Source organism: Melozone crissalis, unplaced genomic scaffold, assembly GCF_028551555.1.
Source record: "Melozone crissalis strain CALT ecotype California unplaced genomic scaffold, PUWL_Pcris_2 ptg000026l_1, whole genome shotgun sequence".
NCBI lineage: Eukaryota > Metazoa > Chordata > Aves > Passeriformes > Passerellidae > Melozone > Melozone crissalis.
Window position 1 is genome coordinate 6638734 of NW_026535804.1, and position 22927 is coordinate 6661660.

Genomic DNA, 22927 nt, shown 5'->3' on the forward strand with positions numbered 1-22927 from the left:
CCTGTGTAGCCAGGGCATTGAGGAAGACCTGTCTGGAAGCTGTTGAGTGTGTATCTAACTGGAAATGAAGCAGTAATGAAAAAATCCATTCAGCTGGCCAAAAAAGAGAGGTTTCAGTGTCTTTGGGCAGTCATTAAAAGTGAATGTCATTACTTGCAGTGTCATTAGCCTACATGATGAAAATGGGATTTTTTTTTTCTTTTCTTGCAGGCTTCTGGGAATGATTATTCAGTGGGGAAAAATATATAATTCCTTGATAATCTAGAGCTGTTGGAGCTTTCAGTGAAATCTCTGAAGTATTGGCACAATGATGAATGGCCTCTTCTGGAACACAGAAGTGGATAAGACACAAAATAAATCCTTCATGCATTGCAAGGCTTTGCTGTAGTGCTGCTTATCTCGAGGGTATTATGCAAATTTGGTGCCTATTTAAATCTTGATACTCTCATCTGGAGCAGGTGTATTAGCAACTCACTTTTCTGCGGGCCAGCTCTGCTCTAGGACTGGGAGTGACATTTTAATGTCAAGTTTGCAGCTGGGAATGCTTCTAGGTGGATGGGAATACACTTGCACTGCCTAGAGGTGCATCCCTCTCACCTAGGAGCATTCCCTGCCTGAAAGATGCTGGAGATGAACCTCGGCAAAGACAAAAAAAATGCAATGGAAAGTATCCACTCTGCTAGGGGCATGGAAATCCTGGCAATGGGATTGTTACCAGGTGATAAATTGTCTATACCTGGTCAGATAACACAATGTATATTCTTTAAAAAGACCTAGGAAAGTGCACAATGCCCTTTGTGTAAGAAGAACTGGAAGCTCCCCAGCCCTTCCAGCTGCAGCACTGGGGTCTGTGACCACCAGAGAGACCCCCAGGACAGAAGAATGCACATATAAAGAGGAGGGAAAATATGTTAATGATTTTTGGGAAATGATTATCATATGCATATTTATTCTGGGACAAGCAATGAATATGTATGTAAAATACAGGCTATAAACAGAAACTTTCCTCTGCTCAGCACACACAAGTTTTGGAAGAGATATCCCCTCGTGCATCTGGCCACATAAAGAATGCCTGTTTCTTATTGGTGTTAAGGAGCTTTTTTATTTTAAGTTTTTGGGAACAGGATGAGCCCAAAGGATGGTGTGGGGGTTGCAGCAGGGAAACACAAATAACTTGGTTTTTTAAATATTCTGTAATGCTTTAACATCTTGGATGATAACCTGCTCCTAAAGATAATCTAAGCTGCATTTGTGGGGTGTTATCATGGCAATGCTGAAGTCCAATCATCTTGGGATTTTCTATAGGGCTCTTTAAATATTTTAGTTGTCTTTAGGTGAATTTCTCATTGTCATAAGGCAAAGTCTGTCTGCATCTCTTTCAGTAATTACAACAGTTGCCTTTCCTAGGGCTGATCCTCCTGATTATCTCTGGCCATTCAATTAGCTGTAAGAATCCTTTTCTCCTTGTATTCCTTGCTCTGGAGCTCTTTCTTCTTGTCCTGTGAAAGGACAGAGTACTCCTGCATGGACAGGGAAGGGATTGTTTCCTCCTTTCTGTCTCTGTAATGTTTATTATCCACTAAGGCAGTAGAAATTATATTGTGTGACCCAGTCTCACACTTGGGCAGTGAAGAGCAACCACACTGGTGGGAATGGTCCATTGGATGAAAATTATTCACTGCAGCTCTGGAGTGAGCAGCTTTGAGGAATGAAGTCACGGACAACAAAACCTCATGGGTTAATTCACAGATGATGAAGATTCAGGCCACAATGGCTGCTTCTTGCAGTTAATTGTTTGATTGACCTTGGGGATAAAGTGAAAAATGGTGCTGGAGTTTTTGTGCTGGTTCCACTGATGCTCAGAAGGAAGCAAGCTCATTTTATCCACCCCTTTTCTTACAATGTGATCTGTTGGACAGGGCTGACTGCGAATTTCTCTGTAGGAGATTGGTTGTGTTGAAGCAAATTTTTGCTGAGACATTAGGTTTTGCAACAGCAAAGCTAATATTTTGCAATATTTGTATTTGTGTGTGTGTGTGTGTATATAAAGGGTCAGTGTGCTTTTGGTAAGAATTCCTATTTGACAGGAAAGGTTAGAGTTTTCCAAACTCGTTTCACTTCCATCAAAGTTTTCCCATGAATCCACTCTCCCAGTGCTTTATTGAACACTTTCCACATGACTAAATGTAAAAATGATGCTTGTTCCTGGCTCACCCCCATCCTGCTTTGGGGTGGGTATCCCCTGGCCCTCATCTAGAGCAGTAATTTCCTCTGCAGATGCAATGATGGTGCAGTGAGCACAGCACTCCTGAGGGTGAATTCCCAGCTGTTGCTTTGAAGCTCTGGGAGGACTCAGCCCCTTTCCTTTCTGCCTTTTTTCCTTGACAGAAATGCATCCAGGCAGCAACTGCTGACCTCAGGGGTGTTCAGTGGCTGCTGTTCTTCAATGGCTACAGCACATCCCTCCCCACTCCACACATTTAAGCCTCAAGGACATCATTATGTCTTTTCCTGTCTTTTCCTTTTGGAAATGTCTCACTGGAGGTGTCACCAGCACAAGCCACTTGTATGTCTGGTGGCTGGGACAGTGTCAGGCTCTCTCTCGTGAGCTGAGACTCAAAATGCTGCTGTGGGATTTATCCTGGCCCTAATCTGTCCCTTGGGGCTCTGTCCTGCCTGCTCACACTTCAAACCAAGTGTTCGAATGGCCATGTATGATTTCTGCCCTGGGAATCAGCAGAGAGCTTTTCAAGGCAGGAAAACGAGCCCTGGGTTGCCAAGATGACCCAAGGTAACCTTGCAGCCCAGGAATTCAGCTCTCTCAGACCCAAGGCCTGGTTTGGAGGAGCACAGCTGTGTGACCTTGGCTCTGTTTTGCTGAGAAAATTTGTTCCTGAGCTGTGAGAAAGTCCATCGGCTAAAGGCATGAAAGGTAGGGAGAGGGAAAACAGAGAGTCATTGTTGAGATAATGACTTAAGGATTCAAGAGGGAAACTGTTGAAATGGAGAGTTATAAAACTGTAAGGAAAAAATGTAGAATAAGACAGCAGCTATGAAGACTGGGGATCAGCCTGTGTGAAGAAGGGGAACACGTTTCCACCTTGGCCAGCAGAAACTCACTGCATGTGCTGATATTTATCCTGCTAGGATCTAACTCCTAGAAAACTACGGGGGACAATGACCAATAAATAGTTATTCTGTACCTATAAATTGTGTGTATCCCACCTGCAGAGCTCACAGGGGAAAGTGTTAGAGCAGAAGTGGCTCAGGGAGAGTCACAGCAGCCTTGTGTCAATGTTGTACACATTGGAATTTACCAAAGAGTCTTCTGGATGTGAAGGATCTCATCAGGTCCTGGCAAGTGACTTAATGAGGGGATTTCAGATATTTTCCACAATGTCTGTCCTTGTTTTCAGCCCACCATTTTTGGTTTCTGAGGCTTTAAATGGTTCCTTTTGTGGGTGACTAGCAGGAACATCTTGGCCCAGAAAATGCTCTTGGAATCTGCAGCCCTTCTTAAATTAAGATAATGGATCAGGATGGAAATAATTTACAGCTAAAGAGTGTACAGAGAATAGCTTCATATAACACTTTCAGTCAAGTTTTATTTGGGGTGAGGGCATGTCTCAAAAATAGAAGGTGATAGTAAGGCATGGTTAGAGTAATGCCCAGAATGAGTCATTGATCAGGCAGATAACAGCAGATTACCTATTAATTAATAAAAAAATAGCTCTTTTACCCTAATAACTGTTCCTTAGTTCCACAGCATAGCTCTGGTTAGGCTATCAACCATCTCCTCATCATTCTTTTTAATCATAAAGCAAAGTCTTTTTAATAATAGAATTTACTTTTTAATCATGGAAGAGGCTGAATTGGTTGGGACCCATCAGGATCATCCAGTCCCTCTTCTGGCCCTGCACAGGACAGGGCCAGAATCCCACCATTTTCCTGAAGCCATTGTCTATATGCTCCTGGTGCTCTGGCAGCCTTGGGGCTGTCACCACTGTTCCAGTGCTCAACATCCTCTGGGTGAAAAACTTTTTCCTGCTTATCAATTTAAACCTCCCTTAAATCAGCTTCAGGCCAGGTCAGGAGAATATCTGCCTTTCCACTGCCCCTCATGAGGACACTGAAGATGACAATGACAATGACAATGAGGTCTCCTCTCATTCCCCTCTTCTTTAGGCTGAACAAACTTTGATGACTTAAAGAACAGATGGGTGGAGGAAAAGTGGAAATCCTAGACAAGGCAAATGTTACGTGGCTGAGAGGTTTTTAGCCTGCAGTCTGGGGATTTTTATTTTTATTTTTTTTAATGCTATACACTGCAGCCCCTCAGAGCTGCAGTGATCCCAGCTGTTTCCAGCATGGGAACTGCAGGAATGAAGGTTCTGCCAGGCCAGACCCATCGCCTTGGGCTGTGAGTGCAGCTGAGTCAACAAATGAAAACAGAAGGAAAATTGACTATGAAGATCTTCAGGGGAAAAAAACCACACCAACCCCCAAAATCATGCAGGCAGCAAGGTGCACTCACTCCATCCCACGTGTCTATTATTTTTCTGCTGGGGCCTTATGGGCCAATGTGTGAAATCCTGCATGCCCTGAGCAGAAGCCTGCTGGAGCAGATGACTTGGTGAGGGTGAATGATGCCATGTGGTTACCATTGCTCCACTTCATCAAAACTCCTGCTTCCAAGGGGAAGTGAGCTCAGCAGGCTGGGAAAGTGTCACACCAGGGGCTGGGGGAATGGCTGGAGGGCAACAGCAGGGCCTTGACACAAACCAGCTGGCAGCAGATGGGTGTGCTTGGTTACATCGCGCTGAAAGAGGATCCACGAGGTCTGGGTGTGTTCCAGACAAGCTCCTCGCCCCAAATCTCCTAATAAAGACTTTGCTGCCATTCCTCCTCCTCTGCCTTTCCCCATGAATCATTCCTCTGTAATCTTATGTGGGTTTTACAGTTAATGTGAACCAAGTGCTCTTGTAGGGAGGAGAAAGGAATTGCCCCCTTTCCATCGGCAGGGAATTGTATTTACAGGGATGCTCATGGCAGGGAGGAATGATGAATCTGACTCCATGTTCTCAGAAGGTTAATTTACCATTTTATGATACTATATTATATTAAAGAATAGAGAAAGGATACTTACACAATGCTAAAAAGATAATAATGAAAAATTGTGACTCTCTCCAGACTCTGGACACAGCTTGGCCTTGTTTGACCAATGAGACAAAATAATTCACACTAGAAATTAATGAAATAATCGCCTGTTGGTAATCTCTAAACACATTCCAAAGGAGCAAAACACAGGAGAAGCAAGTCAGATAATTATTGTTTTCCTTTTTCTCTGAAGCTTTTCAGCTTCCCAGGAGCAAAATCCTGGGTGAAGGGATTTTTCAGAGAATGTGAATGCCACAGAGGGGGAGATGTGGAGGCTGATTCAAGCACAAGGGAAGTCAAAAGGAAATTTCTTGGTTCCTGTCAAGTTACTTGAATTCCAAAGGGCTTGAGGAGCATAGGGACAACACCTACTGTAATCTGACCAGACCAAAATACAGCTCAGTTCAGTTTGGGCAGCAGCAAATTGGCACTGACTTCAGGAAAGCCATGATTTATATGAGGTATTCAACCACATTTTTTTGGAAGAGACAGATGCGCTGGCTTATAATTGCCAACAGCTGGACTTTTTCTCTATGAGTAATGTTATCCATTTTCTGAAGATAGAGAGGTGCTAGAAATCAGTCTGCAGAGTATATTTGGAGTTTCAGTCCCTTGATCATGGAATGCTCTTTCTGGTCTTGCCTGTCACTAGACTTCTCACTGCAATCAAGTCTTTTTTGAAAACCTCATGCCAAAGTTGATTTTGTTGGGCTAGTCAGACCTGTATGGTTTTGTATCCAGTCTTGGGAACAGGATTGTGCCTCAAGGTTACTGAGAAAAATTCCTAGGTGGGTTTGATATCTGCTCTAGTATTCTTACATGATTTCTTTTTAATGCTAATAAGCAATATAGGAATTGTATTGATTCATGCTGGGTCTGTAACCTGAAGAACTTCTTGTATTAGTCAATTTTGCAGCTTAATTGCACAATTCTTTGGATTTCAATTTTGCACCTTCTAGCACGTTGTAATTATGGCCTGCAAGAAATGCAGATTGACATATTGCTTTTCCTTATGACTGAAGGCATTCTTCATTGGGTGACTTCTTCAGCATCTAATTTTCACCCTTGCCCTTCCTCTCTGTGTTCTTAATCCATTCCTGGTTCTGTTTGTGGCCCCCTTGATGCCAAGTTGGGCTTTGGTGACCACCAACAGAGGATGCTGAGGAAGAAAACCTGATGCTTTTCTCTGGATTAGGCTGCTCCTCACACTTGCTTGGTGGCAGAAATCAGCTGGAGCTGTGAAGCCAACCTTGAAGGCAGAGTATTTTAGAAACAACATAGGCAGCACAGTGAAATAACCTCACAAAAGCCCTGTGTGATTAACACTGCTTGCCTCTGGCACTCTGCAGTTAAGATATTACACTTATTGAGCTTGTATCTCTAGCTGATATTTGAAGCAAAATTTACCATGAGGCTTTATCTCCTAGGGATTTTAAAGAAAGACTAGAAAAGAGGGATTTATGGATGTTATTGAAGCCTAATGAAAAACCCTAAGGCTTTAGTGATCTGCTAGAAGCTAAGAGGTCAGCTTCATAGCCAGGATTTATTTACCCAAAAGGTCTGGGTGATTTCATAGATCATAAAAACACAACTCCAAAAGTCATGTTTTATTTCCCAGCAGTGGTCTCTGCCGTAAGGTAAGGTCAGATTAGGAATCTATTCCTGGGAGAGACAGAGCAGCCCTGAAAGATCTGCTTTCAGCTTTGCAGAAAGATGCCTTGATGTGATTCACTGTCACATTTTCTGAAAAATCCCTTTGCCCAGAATTCTCCTCCTGGGAAGCTGAAAAGCCTCAGAGAAAAAAGAAAACAATAATTATCTGATTTGCTTCTCCTGCATTTTGCTGCTTTGGAATGGATTGGAGATTGTTTTTCCAACAGGTGATTGTTTGATTGGTTTCATGTGAATTATTTTGACTCTTTGGCCAATCAGGGCCAAGCTGTGTTGGGGCTCTGGAAGGAATCATTATATTATTATATTCTTATAATATATATAATCTAATGTATTATAATATATATATTAAATAATGTAACATATTAAATATATTTATTATTTTAATATATTAATATATTAATATAATAAATATATAATATATTAAATTATAATGTATAGAATATATTATATATATAATATTCTGTATCACATATCATACTATATTATATTATGTTATATTATATTATATTATATTATATTATATTATATTATGAATTTTCATTATTATCTTTTTAGCCTTCTGTCGGTATCCTTGCTGTATCTTTCAGTATTGTTTTGTATAGTATTCTTTCAATATAATATTGTACAATGAAATAATAAATTAGCCTTCTGAGAACATGGAGGCAGATTGATCATCCCTTCCTTTGTCTGGGAACCCCACAAATACAATAGACCTGCCCTGAACCTTCCCTGTGAGGAGCAGAAAGAGCCTCGTTGGTGTAGGAGAGTGCCCTGCTCTCCCCACAGGAACAGGACATGTCCTGCTGCTGCCTCTGGAACAGAAATGCATTTCAGTGCTTCTGTACCTGGGACTTCTGCCAGGAGTGATGGGGAGGTGGCACAGGTATTTCCAGTGTTGGACACCTCAGCTCTGGAGCTTTCCTTCTTCTCTAAAATTGAGTTATAACTCTCATGGTTATGTCCATCTGATACTCTGCAGGGTCTCTTTCAGCCCAAGCTATCCCTTGTTCTATTAACAGCTACCAGATAAAATTAAACCCCAAACATACGGACCAGACTTGGTGGAGATGTTGCTGGAGGCGTTTCCTTGGCTGTGGATAGAGGAGAACTGCAATGATCAGAAATACACTTATCCCAAAAAGCTGGCAGATGTGGGTAACAGCGTGCCCAAATTAGCATTGCTGGAGTGATGGGATGTGAATGAGAGCAGAGCTTGGTCCAGGGATCAACTTACAGCAGAGCAGGAAGGTGGAGAGAACGGAGAAAGCATCAGGGAGGGATCTTTGGGCACACTGAAGATCAGGGTGGTGTCAGGAGAAGGATCTTTGGGCACAGTGAAGCTTGGACTGGGGCCGGGAGAAGGACTTTGGGCACACTGAAGATCAGGCTGGTCCAGGAGCAGGATCTTTGAGCACACTGAAGCTCAGATTTCACTCAGAAGTGCCAGGCTTTGATACATGTAGAAAGTTCATCCAGTGAGGGATCAGAGGTGCTGCTGCTGTTCCAACACTGTCCAGCCTCAGGGCTGTCCCACAAATGCTCTCCTTTCCATTGTGGAACTGCCTGTGCAAACCAGACGCTTCTCTCACTCATTTCTGAGGGGTAAAGAAACCTAGAACAGGGATAGAAATCTCCTAGCTATGCCGTTAAACCACAATGTACAGGAAAGAATGTCCTTCATAAACCTGGGAGATCACATCCACCTCTTCCTTCATTGTGTCAATGCTGTCAAAATCTCTCACACTCTAATTTAAACTCCAAACCTGATGATCAATGGACAAACAGGGGCTGCATATTCTGAATGTAGGGGTCTGGATCCTAAAAATACCATGGCAAAGACTTTGCAGGGTTCACCCTTCCTTCCTGCCAGACTGGCTGGGGCTCCTCTGAGCAGGTTGGAGATGGCAGGGGTGGAGGTGGGCTTTAAAAAAGGAGTAATTGTTCCAATCTGCCCTAAGCAGAGGAAGTGGAAGGTGATGGCTAATTAATTTAGCACTCGGCGTGGCTGCTGTCCCGTGAAAATAACAACTGCAATGAACCCCTTGGGAATTGTCTTTGGCCTGGAAATGAGAAGAGATTGATTGAGCTAAATGAGAAGGAAAAATCACAGTAAGGGAAAAAAAATACTGAAAGAACAAGGGACAGAGCAGACATGGCTGTGGTTTTTTCCCATGCAGAGCCCTCTGGTCTGGTTTTCTGGGGTCTTTCTCTGCAGTGGCCCCATCCAGGGCAGTTCTGAACTCTGCCCAGCTGTTCTTCACCACCATGTGCTGTCCTGGGCAGAATGTGGTGCAATCATGGACACAGGGTTGTTATTATAGATTTGTTTTGCTGATCTTTGTCCTGAAGTTCAAAATTCAGGGAAATTCAGGGAAATTCCCAGTATTTGGGAAATTTTGACCTGCTGCATAACAGGATACAAAACCCCAAACCTTACATCAGTAATGGTGGAAGGGGTTGAACTGCACAATCTCTTTGTCTGGGAACAACACCTGGGCATGGTGATGAACGTGCAGGTGAAGCCAAACTTATACAGGGGTATAAAGGGATTTATTTATTTATTTATTCCCTACTTTGTTCTTTAGTCCTAATAATTTAGGACTAAATTAATAACAATTGTTATTAATAATTTTATATTAGTATAATTATAACTATATATTTATATATGATTTATATAATTATGATTATTATATAATTATAATCATTATAAATAATAATAATTATTAATAATTATATATTATTATAATATTATTAAAATTAATAATTTCCAGTGATGCTTTAAAAAAAAAAAATCCTGCTGACCCATTGGTTGATGTTCCACAAATCCATGTCTCACAACCCAAGGCTTTGCTCCTGTGTGGTTCTGGCCAACTTATAGCCCATCGGTTCACACAGGAAGTTTGGATTGTTTATTTCCCCAGGTGACTCCCTTTACATTTATGTGCGTCGAATTTCACCTGCCATTTAATTACCTGGCAGTATATCATAAAATTGTTTAGGAGTTCGTTATGATGCTCTCAAAATTAGTATTGTCAGCAAACTTTCCCAGCTCAGTGCTCATGCCCTTTTCTGGATCATTTATGAGCATGAATTTTTAATGGCACAAATCTCTCCAGGGCTCCATGTCAGCTCTGCTCCTTGCAAGGTCTGATCCATCTCACCATCCCCAGTTTCCTGCCTTTTAAACAGGGTTTATCCTTGCAAGAACTTTTCTTCTTGTCCTCTTGTGTTTGGTTACCTTCCTAAATGGCTTAAGAACAACGTCTCCTAAAATAGATTTAAAAAATCTGATTTGGGCTGAAAATTGCATCTTGACTAAAGACAAACAAGCCACATAAAGATGAAACAAAACATTCCCCCATTTTCATGCATCTAGTGAAGTTTCCCCTTTCCTTCCTGTCTTTCAACACCTGAATATTCTTGAGATTAACTTTTCATCTGATTTTGCCTGGGAATCTCAAACCCTTCTGGGAGGAGAAAATTGTTTCCTGATTGTTTTTCTAGTGGTAAATAAATGAGCTTAAATTGAGCTGTGCTTCCTCTCTCCACCTTCCTTCCTCATTTGATTAAGTGTGGCTTATATTTAATATTTAATATGGCCACACTGGACAAAACTGTGATTTTTTTTATAATAACTGCACGTTCAAAATTGTGTTGGAATAATTATAACTTACACTGGTAAAATTTACTTTTCCTGTGAGGAAATAGAGTTTAAAAAGATGAAAAACACCTCAGAAACCCCCCATTTATTACTGTATTCACATCAGGAGATTTATCAGCTTGCAATTAAATTAATGTGGTACCACTTCCTAATGGAGGATAAATGATTCAAGTCCCTTTTGGGCTTGCCTGTGCTTGGCAGGGTAACCTGTGCTGTGGACACTGTAGAAATGGCCTCAGACCCCAATTACAACCCCCAAGTCCTGTCTGCCCCCTAAAACCTCTGGACTTGAAGACTGCATGGGGTGTATGCCTATTTTCTTCAAAATTACCCAAAAAAAGTGTCCTCTGGAGCTCTGCTCAAGTGTCAATGCCAAATTTTGGTGAGAGGGGAAAATTTCATTGCTATTATAAACCTTGAAAATATGTTTTTTATAAATCAAGTGCCAGCACAGCCTTCAGTCCAGCTGTGGTAACAACCCGAGCTGATTTCCACAGCACTTCTAAATGAAACTCCTAAACAGGGCAAAGAAAACAACAGAGAGAGAATTTACAGTGCAAAAGCAGCCTGGTAATTGTATTAACAGCCCCTCCTGAGCAGAATCAGGCTCCCAGCTGTAGCTGAAATCCATAAAAAGCACACCATTAATTTTATGAAGAGAAGTAGCCATCTGAGTCCTCTGCAAGCTCTGGAGTCTGTAAAGATAAGGGGATGGACTTTTCCCACAGCTGGGAGAACTGCATCTGGAATCCAGGTCTGTGCCATGCCACGGATCTGTAGGAAACCCCTAAAAAACCTTAAAAACCCCTCAAAACCTCCTCCTGATGGAGAAATGTCCCCAGGGTGGGATCCTTTGGAAAGGGCCTGATCCAGGGTCTGATCCATCTCACCATCCCCAGTTTCCTGCCTTTTAAACAGGGTTTATCCTTGCAAGAACTTTTCTTCTTGTCCTCCTGTGTTTGGTTATCTTCCTAAATGGCTTAAGAAACAACGTCTCCTAAAACGGGTTTAAAAAATCTGGTTTGGGCTGAAAATTGCTTCTTGACTAAAGACAGACAAACAAGCCACATAAAGATGAAACAAAACATTCCCCCATTTTCATGCATCTAGTGAAGTTTCCCCTTTCTCCCATGCCCACCTTGGCCATGCCTGGAGCTTTGCTGTTGGCATCGTGTTCCCAAAAGGAACATTTTCCTTCCAAAACAAGGAAGATCCCTGATGTCTTGAGCACCAACAGAGAAGCCCAGGATGAAAAAAACCCGCAAAAGTATTTGCTGAATTTGAATTTTCTGCTCTTGATTTTTCATATTTTCTAGCTGGCTGTCTGGATTTCCTAAACACCGCTAATTTGCAGTTAAATTTGCCATTTATATGTTCAGAGATGATTTGTTGGGCCTTATTGGACAGCAAAGAGGGGTTTTTTTCCCCTCCTTTTTTTCTTGGAGATGGCTTTTCACGCCATCAAGGCCACTTTCTTCACTTATTGACAGCTTTATGAGCACTGTTGGAAAAGCACCAGCTTCCTTCGTTTCACGGCTTTCCACGGAGTGAAAAGGCATTTTCTTAATTAGGACCTGAGAGCCTTTGCTTTGCTCCCTCATTCCCCAGGTACAAAGCAATACACTGGCCTTTCTGTAGTTAATCACTTTTCCAGACTTCAGCCCTCTAAAATTAGCTGGGCTTTGTGGTCAAATGTTTACCTGGCTCGGGGCCACCTGAAGAACCTGACACATCTGCATTTGGCATGTGTCTGTGCTCTGGCTGTGCTTACCAATTAATCAGGGGTGCAAAAAATCAAATAAAATAAGAAAATAAACATGATCTCTCCCTGCTTATAAAATATCCTGTTTTCAAGCTATTTCTGCACACAGAAAAAATGGAAAACCCTTTGCTGATTCTCTCTTTCTCCTTGCCCAGGTTTTTCGTTGTGTCTTTGATATTGCCTTGTGCTGGAGCTGCTCACATTTGCACCAGTGCCTCTGGCTCCCTTTCAAAATCTGTTTATGAGAGTTTTAAAGTTTTATATACGTGGTTAGATTTGAACTCCTCACCATCATTACAGTCCTACAAAACCGTTTTCTTACTCTTCTGAAGGGAGGGTTGTGGCTTTACTTTGCTCAGGTGAGTGGCAGGAGTGCTGCAGCGATGCCACAGGTTCGTTGTATTTTATTTCGCTGCAGAAATTCCTGTGCCTGAAGCTGCTGGGGTTGGAGGAACTGGCACCTCCTTCACCTCTGCAGGTCCCTGGGTGAGAAGACAGAGCCAGAATCCATCAGACTCCCTAAAGAAAGTGTCTGTGCCCTAAACCAGAGGGCGTTTGTAGGGCTGGGGATGTGTCCTCAGCTGTGCTGCCAACACTGGTTATTTCTCCTGATGGCTGTTTGTCCATCCATCAGCAGAGCTGCTCTGGTAACTGCTCCCTGACCTGGCAGGGCTGGAACTGCTCTGCCCAGGGAGGAATTGCTGTTTTTACCATTAATACACAAATTGCTCTTTGTGCTGTAGAAATCAGGGAGGGGAGAGGGGCAGGATTTGGTGATGAGCAAAGGCTGCAGCAGCAGGAGGAGGGTGAGGGATGGGCACAGTCCTCAGGAGCCAGGGAGGGGGACCTGCACTGTGGTTTTCTGTCCTAGAGGGAAAATTTCGTGTTTGCCTTCCCATGAAGGCTGGAATTACCCAGTGGATCCATGCCCATGTGCTTCAGAGATGGTGAACAGGGGTAGAGATGCCCTTTGTGTGGAGCTGTTGGGTTAAGCCTGGTGAAATGTCATTTCAGATCTCTTCCAAAATCAGTTTTCTGCAGGTATTTATCACTGTGAGTATCACAGGCTCACCTGGAGCCTGCACAGGACCCACCACAGTGATGGGCAGGGGATGAGCATCTGCAGAGCTCGTTGTGCCCTCGGGCCATGAGCAGGAGTCAAGTGGGAGCAGGCTCTGAGTGCGAGCTGGAGCTGGGCCACCCCTGTCCAACCCATCGTGTCAATGATCTGAATTCCTAACCACAGAATCAACCCTATCCATGCAGCTCAGAGAAGAGCTGGTCAGGAATGTCTGGGAAATTTAAGTCCTGAAATCCAGTTTTTGAAATAGCCCTTAATGAGAAGGGGATCATTTTAAAGGATAATTAGACTTTTATTGTGTTACAGAATGAAATACTCCCAGCTTCAGCAGGGACTTTTCTTTTCATATAAATGCTGTGTTGCTTTGGCATTATTACTAATTTTTAATAAAAAAATACAGGTTAATATTAAAAAAAATAAAAAGAAGAAACAAACTATTTTAGTGTCATTATTAAAAAATATATATATTGGCTTCTGCTCAATTTAATTATATTGGCTTGGGCAGCTTCATAGAGCTTTTGGGCTTTTGTGTGTGAGTTTTAAGATGGGAAGAAGAAAATATTTTGTATTGAAGTGTCAGGAGCTGGGAGATATCCTGTTCAGCTGTCATCCTTTTCCTTGTGCTTCCCTTCCTTATTGCCCTACAAGAGAAGAGATGCTCTTTTCTGAGCTGGACTAATTGTTGAGAAGAAGAAGAGAGGCAAACTGGGATAAAGGAGAGAAAGAACAAAAAGGTAAAGAAGTGAGAGTTAGTTTGGTTTGAGATTTGCGCTGGTTTGAAATTAATTAGAGCTATTGGGCCATAAAATCTTTAAAATTATCAATTTCCCTGAAGTTAACTTCCCACTTTCCTCCTGTTTCTAGTGCACAGTGACACAAGAGCTGCTTTTACCACTGGGGACAAGTTGTGAATGCAATGCAACAAATCCAGCCTGTGCTCTGCATGCAGCAGCATGAGAATGATCCCTGCCAGTAATGCCAGAGAGTCTTTAATGGCATTAAATGGGTTTGTTTAGGGATTAGACAAAAATCCCCTCATCTTCCAACACGGGGGGGGGGGAAAGCTCTTTGTGTTTTTTTCCCCTCTAGAGGCTGCTCTGTGCCTGCTGGGCTGGAGTGGAGTCAATAAAGCACGGTCACAGGAACTGAACTCCAACCTCTCCAGGGAAAACCACTCAGCTGCTTTACTCTTGTTTGGGATCAGGACAGTGGCAAAAGGCAAAGTGGAGACATTGTTGTGATTTTGTTGATAATATTGGTGGCAATTTGATGCTGTTTATTTTGCTTATTTCACTCATTATTTTCACTCTTTATTATTTTCACTCTTAGAAACTGGATTTTTTTTGTGTGTGTTCTTTGACTTTGTTCTTTTTGATAGTGAAGTTGGTTTTTAGGAGAATTTGTTTGATTTTCTCTCTTTTCTCAAACATGTTTTCTGGTGTTTTTCTCACACAGTAATGGTATCAATATATTTTAGATGTTTTGGAGTTTTTTTTGTTTGTTTTTTTTTTTTTTTTTTTTTTTAGTGTACTCTGAATTAGTTTATGGCAGATGGTGGGGATGTGTTTTTACTCTTGGGGTAGTTGGTTTTAGGTGTATTATCTCTGCTCTGAACAGGAAAAACCACTCAGCTGCTTTATTCTCATTTGGTATCAGGAGAGTGGCAAACTACATTTTGTTGGATGGTGGAGACATTGCTGTGATTTTGTTGATGATATTGGTGGGAATTTGATGCTGTTTATTTTGCTACTTCACTCTTAGAAACTGGATTTTTTGTGTAGGTTCTTTGACTTTGTTCTTTTTGATGGTGAAGTTGGTTTTTAGGAGAATTTGGACGATTTTCTCTCTTTTCTCAAACACTTTTGCTGTTGTTTTTACTCACACAATAATGATATCAATATATTATAGGTGTTTTTTGGAGTTTTATATTTTTTTTTTGGTGTAGCCTGGATTAGTTTATGGCAGATGGTGGGGATGTGTTTTTACTCTTGGGGTAGTTGGTTTTGGTGTATTATCCCTGTCCTGACCAGGGAAAACCACTCAGCTGCTTTATTCTTGTTTGGGTCAGGAGAGTGGCAAACTACACTGGGTTACCTTTGCTGGCTGTCACCCCTCCTTCCAAACCACTTTAACTTTGTTATTTTTGATGGTGAAGTTGGTTTTTAGGAGAATTTGGATGATTTTCTCTCTTTTCTCAAACATTTTTGCTGTTGTTTTTTTTCCTCACACAATGATGTTATCAATATGTTGTAGATGTTTTTGAGGTTTTTGCAGGAGTGTCACAATAGGACATGAAATGAATGATACACAAAAGTGATCATGGATTAAAAAATAAAATTACCACTTCTCTAGCTACACTCATCAAACTAACAGTCTATCAAATTTTTCTCCTTCTAAAAAAGAATGCAAAACAATTATTATTTACATAAAAAGTGCGTGAGAAACTCCATTACAAAAATGTTCATCAGAAAACTTAGAAAAACTTAAACAAAACAGCACAGGAGAAATACAGGAACTCTTTCCTCACATTGGCAGCAACAGAGAGATTGACTTCTCAGACAGAGCTCATGGATTTGCCAGAAAAATCAGACTTTTCTTTTTCTCTCTCCTGAAGAAGAGAGGATTCTCAAGTGTAAAATCCTCCTCTCAGGTTTTAGCCAGGACACCTGGCACTGCTCCCTTGCTGGGCTGTGCTGCTCCAGCAGAACCAAAGCAGCTCTGGGAGGGATGGGCTGCTCATGAAATGTCTCATTTCTGCAGGGAAAATATTAACAGAACCTTCAATGATTGCTTTTGTCAACAGAGCTGATACTCCCTTCTCAAATGAGAGATCCTCAGAGCCCACTGGGGTTTGATGATCGAGGCTGGAAGTATTTACGTTATTCTTCTTTAAAAAGAAAATTCAAGAATGGCTTCCAGATTTCTGGTGTTCTGTAAAAAAAAAAATTACTTTCCCACCAAAATTACTCTTTTGACCAAAATAGCTGTTTCTTGTTTTTCTTGGTTTTTTGTTAATAACAAACTCCACTTTGCTAATAACAAGCTGCTCATGCTCGTGTGATTGCCCAGTGCTGGGATGCCTCCACTCCCATCAGTTTCCCTGCAATTTTCACCTGTTATATTTCCTGTCAGCTCTAGATCATGCCTTAGGAGGTTTAACTGAGGATTGAGCACATTTTGGGACATGCCCATGTCATTGTTTGATGGAAACTGGGATCAGCAGTTTGTAGTAATAACCCTGCTATTGATTTGCTACAAGTACAGGGCTGGGAGCTGCTTTGATAAATCTGACTGGAGACAGCAGCAGCCTGCCCTGATAGGAGCAAGTTGGAAAATCTCACTCCATTTACACTGAAGCTGGTTTGGGGGCTTGAGTTACAGCTCTTTGTCTGGGGCTGAGCTGTCTCTACCCACCCAGCACTGGGGAGAAATCAGATGTGCTGGTTTTCTGGATTATTGGGATATAATTCTGCCTCTGGGTGGAGAGGAGGAGCGAGGGGGGAATTGCAGCCTCCTGGGTCTGGGGGATGCTCCAGAAGCCCTGCTCTGCCTGCCCCAGTGCAGACCAAGTCCCTGCCCATTGTGTTGGGCCAGATGTGCCCTCCTAATCCGAGTCAAAATGCTCCCAGATCTCTGGAAGTGCTAATCCACTTGAAATCTCAAGCATCCAGAACCATTTTACTGCCAACAAAGGGAATAAAACCAGGGATTTGTGACTTGGTAGTGATGGCAGGCAAACCCTGCCAAAGTACCCAGGGCCAACTGGGAACTGATTGCCTGCAGCTCCCAAACACAGCACCTCATTGTCAAAGACATATTTTCTGAAAAATCCTTTCACTAGGATCTTTTCTTCTGAGAAGCTGGGAAGCTTCAGCTTCTCCATGTTTTGTCACTTTAGAATGTGATTTGGAGAATGGTTTACCCAGCATGCGAATTGTTTTTACTTGATGACCAATGACAGCCAGCTGTGTCGAGGCTGTGAGCAATCACAATATTTTATTTTTAATTTATTTCTTTACAGCTTTCTGATGTCTCTTTTTTCATTCTTTAGTGTAGTTTGAGTATATAATTCTCTTTTAATATAATGTATATCATAAAATAATAAATCAGCCTTCTGAATCATGGAGTCAAGATTCTCATCTCTTCCCTCATTCCTGGAGACCCTCAAACACCACCACACCTCATTCCATGGTTACCCTTCTGCCTCTGCAGGAATTGTTGGGACCAGGGAAATAAAAACCCTTCTCATTTTACTGTGAGCAAAATATGCCCAGGAAAGGGTTTTTCTGCTGTGTTTTGTTTTGCCAAGGCCCTTAATGAATGTGTAAACACCTGCTGGCAGAGATTTCCCAGTTTGCTGGGACTGGGGTTCAGGCTGCTAACACTGCTTCCAGGAAGAAGCGCTGCCTTCGTTAACCCCGTGCACCCACTAATTAGAGGGTCACTTGCAGGTCAGAGGTGTGCTCAGCCTCTGCTTCTTGGCTGGCTGCTGTGCTATTACTGCAACTGTAAATGCCACATGTGGGAGAGCTGAGGAGTGTGTTTGGAAGGCTGGCTGTATAATTAGGGAGCATTTTCCCAATGCAGAGTGTGCCAGCTGACATTCAACTGGCGATAAAATGTGGCTGGTTGTTGTTGGTTATTTATTTTTTTTTTCCTCCTTGCTTTGCAACACATTAGCTGTCAGTGAAAAATTGTTGAATTGTTGCTGGTTTTAGCTAGCCTGAGGTATTTACTATAGGACTAACAGTTGAGCAGCTCATCCATCCATCCATCCATCCATCCATCCATCCATCCATCCATCCATCCATCCTCTTTAGAATCACACAATGGTTTGGGTTGGAAGGGATCCTCCTAAAGTTCACCTCATTTCACCCCCTGCCATGGCAGGAACACCTTCCACTGTCCCAGGTTGCTCCAATCCCCATCCAACCTGGTCTTGGACACTTCCAGGGATCCAGGGGCAGCCACAGCTTCTCTGGGCTGCCAGGCCACAGAGTGAAGAATTTCTTCTAAAATTTCTTCTAGTCTGAGTCTCCTCTCTTTTAGCTTAATACCATGTCCTATTTCAAACCCTGTCCTCTGTGCCCATGTCAAAAGTCACTCTCCATTTCTATAAACTCCCATCCAGGCCTCCATCCAGCTACAACTGCTCAGTGTGTGGGGCTGAGCAGCCACTTCCACCACTGCTTGTGGCATGAGCCAAACCCTCCTTCAGCAAAACTCGCTCAGGGGTTTGGTGAATAATGATGAGTGTAGTAGCGATGGGGGTAGCATGGTCAGGATGGACGGAGATGAGAGATCTCTGAAGCCAGGACTGGAACTTGGGGTTTATTGCAAAGGGCCTGGGTGCAGGGCCCTGCTGGGAGCTGCCAGGCACAGCTCAGAGCAGGCCCCAGAGAAGTAAAGAGAGTGGGAAGGAGGATAAGAGAGAGAGAGAGAGAGAGTAAAAGAGAATAAGAGCGTAAGAGAGTAAGAGGTCAAGGTTCCTGTTCCAATACCATAAATCTTTTTCTATGTTGAATATTCTAATTCTCACTAACCAATCTAGTACAAGATACAAATCCTATAGCATTTACATACAGCCTATAAGAATCACTACATTACCATGCTGTGTTACATTTTAAACCCTAAAAACTCCTCTTTGGGCCCCTTCTGCCAAGCTGTAGGGTCTGCTCTGACCCTTGGGCCTGTCTGCAAGCAGAGGGTGTTGTTCCATCAAAAGGGGATTACCTTCAGCTGGCCACACCATTGTTTTCCAGTTGTTCAGTAACTGAGGTATCTCAAAGCTTGCTTTCATTTCAATCTCACTTATAGTTTCCATAATCTCAAAATCTTTTGCCAAGCAATCATATTTATAAGGCCTTCCTGTTTCATCTTCCCCAACAGATGAGTTCTTAAAAAAATGTCATTTCTCTGTCGTTCATTGGCCCTCAGCTTTCTGGTCTCCATTTTCAAGCTCCTTACTCATTGCAGAAAGTTCTCTGGAGGTGTTTTCTGCTTGGCTGGAAGCTCAGAGAGTAGCATTGCTTCTCCTGCCATTGGGTGACTCCTGATAGTGGAGTTTTAAGTCAGTTATTAAATATGTAGAGTGCTCTGTCTGTGCTCTTGACATGGCATCAAGAACATTAAACTGGTTGGAAACAATTGGATGGTAAATAAACTTGTTCAGTAATTATGCACAAACTGCTCTGGCTCTGTCCAGATGTTCCTGCTTTGTCACATTTCCCTCCTACAGTGTAGGACTGAGAGGTCATCTGAAAATTATCAAAGCTGTTAGAACATGACCTGCTGCTTCTCCACCTTCAATGTGTGACCAAATCAGGAGAATCACTCAGAATATGCAGCTGAATAGCAATTTTTGATCTCCATTAGTTAACAGAAAGTGTGTATAAATCAGAAATGCCTTTATTGACATTATATTTTGCTTTTCAGTAGTGGAAGTGACTGCAAAAATTATACACCAATAGAGTATTTGGCTCTTTGTGTTTCATGTGAAGCCTCTTAATGCCTGTAAAAATCTGTCTAAAAGCAGGGAAGAGAGAGAAGAGGGAGCTCAGAATTTTGGGAGGAGGAATGTATAAAATGCAGACAGCAAAGAGGCTGAAATATGAACACATGAGACACTCTAGGGAGTCCCTGAGGTAGCTCAGGAAGGCTATGGATCCTGTTTAGTTTGTGAAATTAATTGAAAAAGGAAAGAAGTTTATATTCTGTGCTATTCCTGCGCTGTTCTGTGCTTAGCAAAATATGTCAAAAAAAAAAAAAAAAAAAAAAAAAAAAAAAAAAAAAAAAAGAAAGACCCGGAAAGCCAAACCTCTCAATTCCATTTGGTTTTAGGCCTTGGAAAGTGGCCCAGTCCCTGTGGGACATCTCCCTGTTCAGCAGGAGGGACACTGCTCACAGAATGCCAGAGGGGAATTGCTGTGCTGGGAGCTTGGGACAAAGGAATGATCCAAAAGGGACAAAGGAATGATTCCATGATTCCAAAAGGGTCAAAGGAATGATTCCAGTGGGACAAAGGAATGATCCAAAAGGGGACAAAAGAATGATTCCTAAGGGACAAAGGAATGGTTCCTAAGGGACAAAGGAATGATCCAAAAGGGACAAAGGAATGATTCCAAAGGGACAAAGGAATGATCCAAAAGGGACAAAGGAATTATTCCAAAGGGACAAAAGAATGATTCCAAAAGGGTCAAAGGAATGATTCCAAAGGGACAAAGGAATGATCCAAAAGGGACAAAGGGATGGTTCTAAAGGGACAAAGGAATGATTCCAAAGGGACAAAGGAATGATCCAAAGGGCAGGAGGAGCAGGCTGCTCATGGTGTGGAGACTCTTGCTGTGCCCCTCCTGCCTGCAGTGCTGTGTGCAGGAGCAGGGGCAGCCCCAGATGAGGAACAGGCTGTTCCCACATCAGGCAGGAAGGGCAGGAAATCCCATGGGCAGCTCTGTGCTCTGTAATGATTTCCAGATGAGCATCCCATCCCAAATGTGCTATGGTTGTCTGGAGGTGTGTTCACACTTCAAGAAGCTTCTACAGCAAGTCAGAGGATCTCCTTTAAAGCCACACCTTGGCCTGAACCACGGGCCTTGGATGCAGAGATCCATGTGGTGGGTTTGGCTCTCCCTCCACCAAGGGACATTCCTGCTCAGCCTGTGGAAAATGTGCTTTAGCTGATTGCACAGAATGTATATTTTTGGCAAACAAAACTGCAGAATCTACTTGGATTTCAAAAATCTTTGCTGGAGTGCTCCCAACAAGGTTCTTTACACTAAGGTAGGGTGGGAGATGAAGACACATCCTTCTCTGGGCTTGACCTGTTCTTGGTTATTTATTTATTTTTTTCTCCTTGCTTTGCAACACATTAGCTGTCAGTGAAAAATTGTTGAATTGTTGCTGATTTTAGCTAGTCTACAGGACCAACAACTTAGCAGCTCATCCATCCATCCGTCCATCCATCCATCCATCCATCCATCCATCCATCCATCCATCCATCCATCTATCCATCCATCCATCATCCATATAATAAATGCTCAGTTTTCTTGCTGGAGAATGGTCATTACTGGAGTTCCCAAAATGAAGGGTGAAGTGACAAATTTTGCAGATTATAAAAGTATTTAGGATGGTCCCAACTTCAGCAGCAGGTGGGAATGACAAGGGCTAAGTAGGCTCCTTGTGCCATGTTAAAGCAGATTTCCACGCAGGTAGGAGGGAAGGTGACACAGATGCAGGGGTGTTAAATGCTGCCTGCTTGCCCTCCCTGCAGCAGAAATAAACTGCAAAGAGGCCAAATGCACATCTCAGAGCCCTGATGTGTCAGTACCTCTCTGACAATTACATGTGGGTTTAATTAACTTGCCAAGCAGGACCCATTACAGCATCTCCTCTGCTGGAGGGATTTCCAGTGGGAAATGGGAGATGGGAAATGCTGACAAAGCTCAGATTGCCAGGGGCTCTCAGGGATTCATGCAGGTGAGGTGCAAAGAGGGCAGCCTGGAGCAGGGATGGGCACCCAGGTGCATGGGTGGTGGGATGTGCCTGTGGATGAATGCCTGGCTCCTTTCTGATGCTGCACAGTGGGGAGGAAAAGGCAGAGCAGATTTTTCCTGGGGCAGCCCAGTGATGCTTGCCTTCTCTGAAGAGCTTTGATGTGATATTTTCCTGTAGTTTCTTAATAAATTGTAATTTGAGCTTGAAGGTGACAGGCTAATCCCCTCAAGGGGTGTATTTGAGGGAATGCTGCACCAGATGCTGCACCAGGATGGATTTATTCTCAGTGTCTTTCTGCCCTGCAGGGTCTCCCTGGAAGTATTTACTGCTTTCTTCATTTTTGACCTTGCACTTTGCAGGAACTCATCAGATGGAAGTGGTGAAAGGAAGGAAAAGGGGGTAAATTATCAGAGAGGGGTTTCATGATGGTTCCTGTGGTGCACCTTTGACATCTGACCTGGTCCCACCAAGCTCAGCTCCAGGCTTAAAGGCTTCTAGGAGTGACCCCAGCACCTCAGAGCCTGATTCCATGGCTTGTATGCCCCACATCTCCTACAGACCCAGTCCCTGGTCCCCATCCAGCCCAGGGACTGAACAGAAAGGTGCACTCAGGTACCAGCATGGCTGGGTCCTGCTGGAACATGCTGAGGATTCTTTCCAGACTTGGATGTGTGAGAGTTTCCAGACCTTCCTGCTGGTTTTCCAGCCACCTCTGGGAAAGAGGGCTCTCCCAGATAGATGCTTAGGAGCAGCTTTATGATTTAGAGAGAAAAACCAGGCTGATGCTGGGATGGAAAAGGGAGCCTTGAGGGCACCTTCATTTATCTGACAGTGCTGCTGGTGCCAGCTGGGACTTGCTTCCTGCAGCTCTCCTGGTACACAGAGGAGATGCTGCCTCCTCCTCTGGGCTTTGTTCTCTTTTCTGATGAAGTTTTTCTGCTCCTCACACCTGGGTGCAGATCAGCTCTGGGTGCTCTTTGGTTGTGGTGTGGAAAATTGGCTCTGATCACCTTGTCCAGCTTTCCCAGTCCAGGGTGTTTCTGAGACTGGGGCACGAGCCAGGGATGTCCCTGGATCCCTCAGGGAGTCCCTGTTGGCA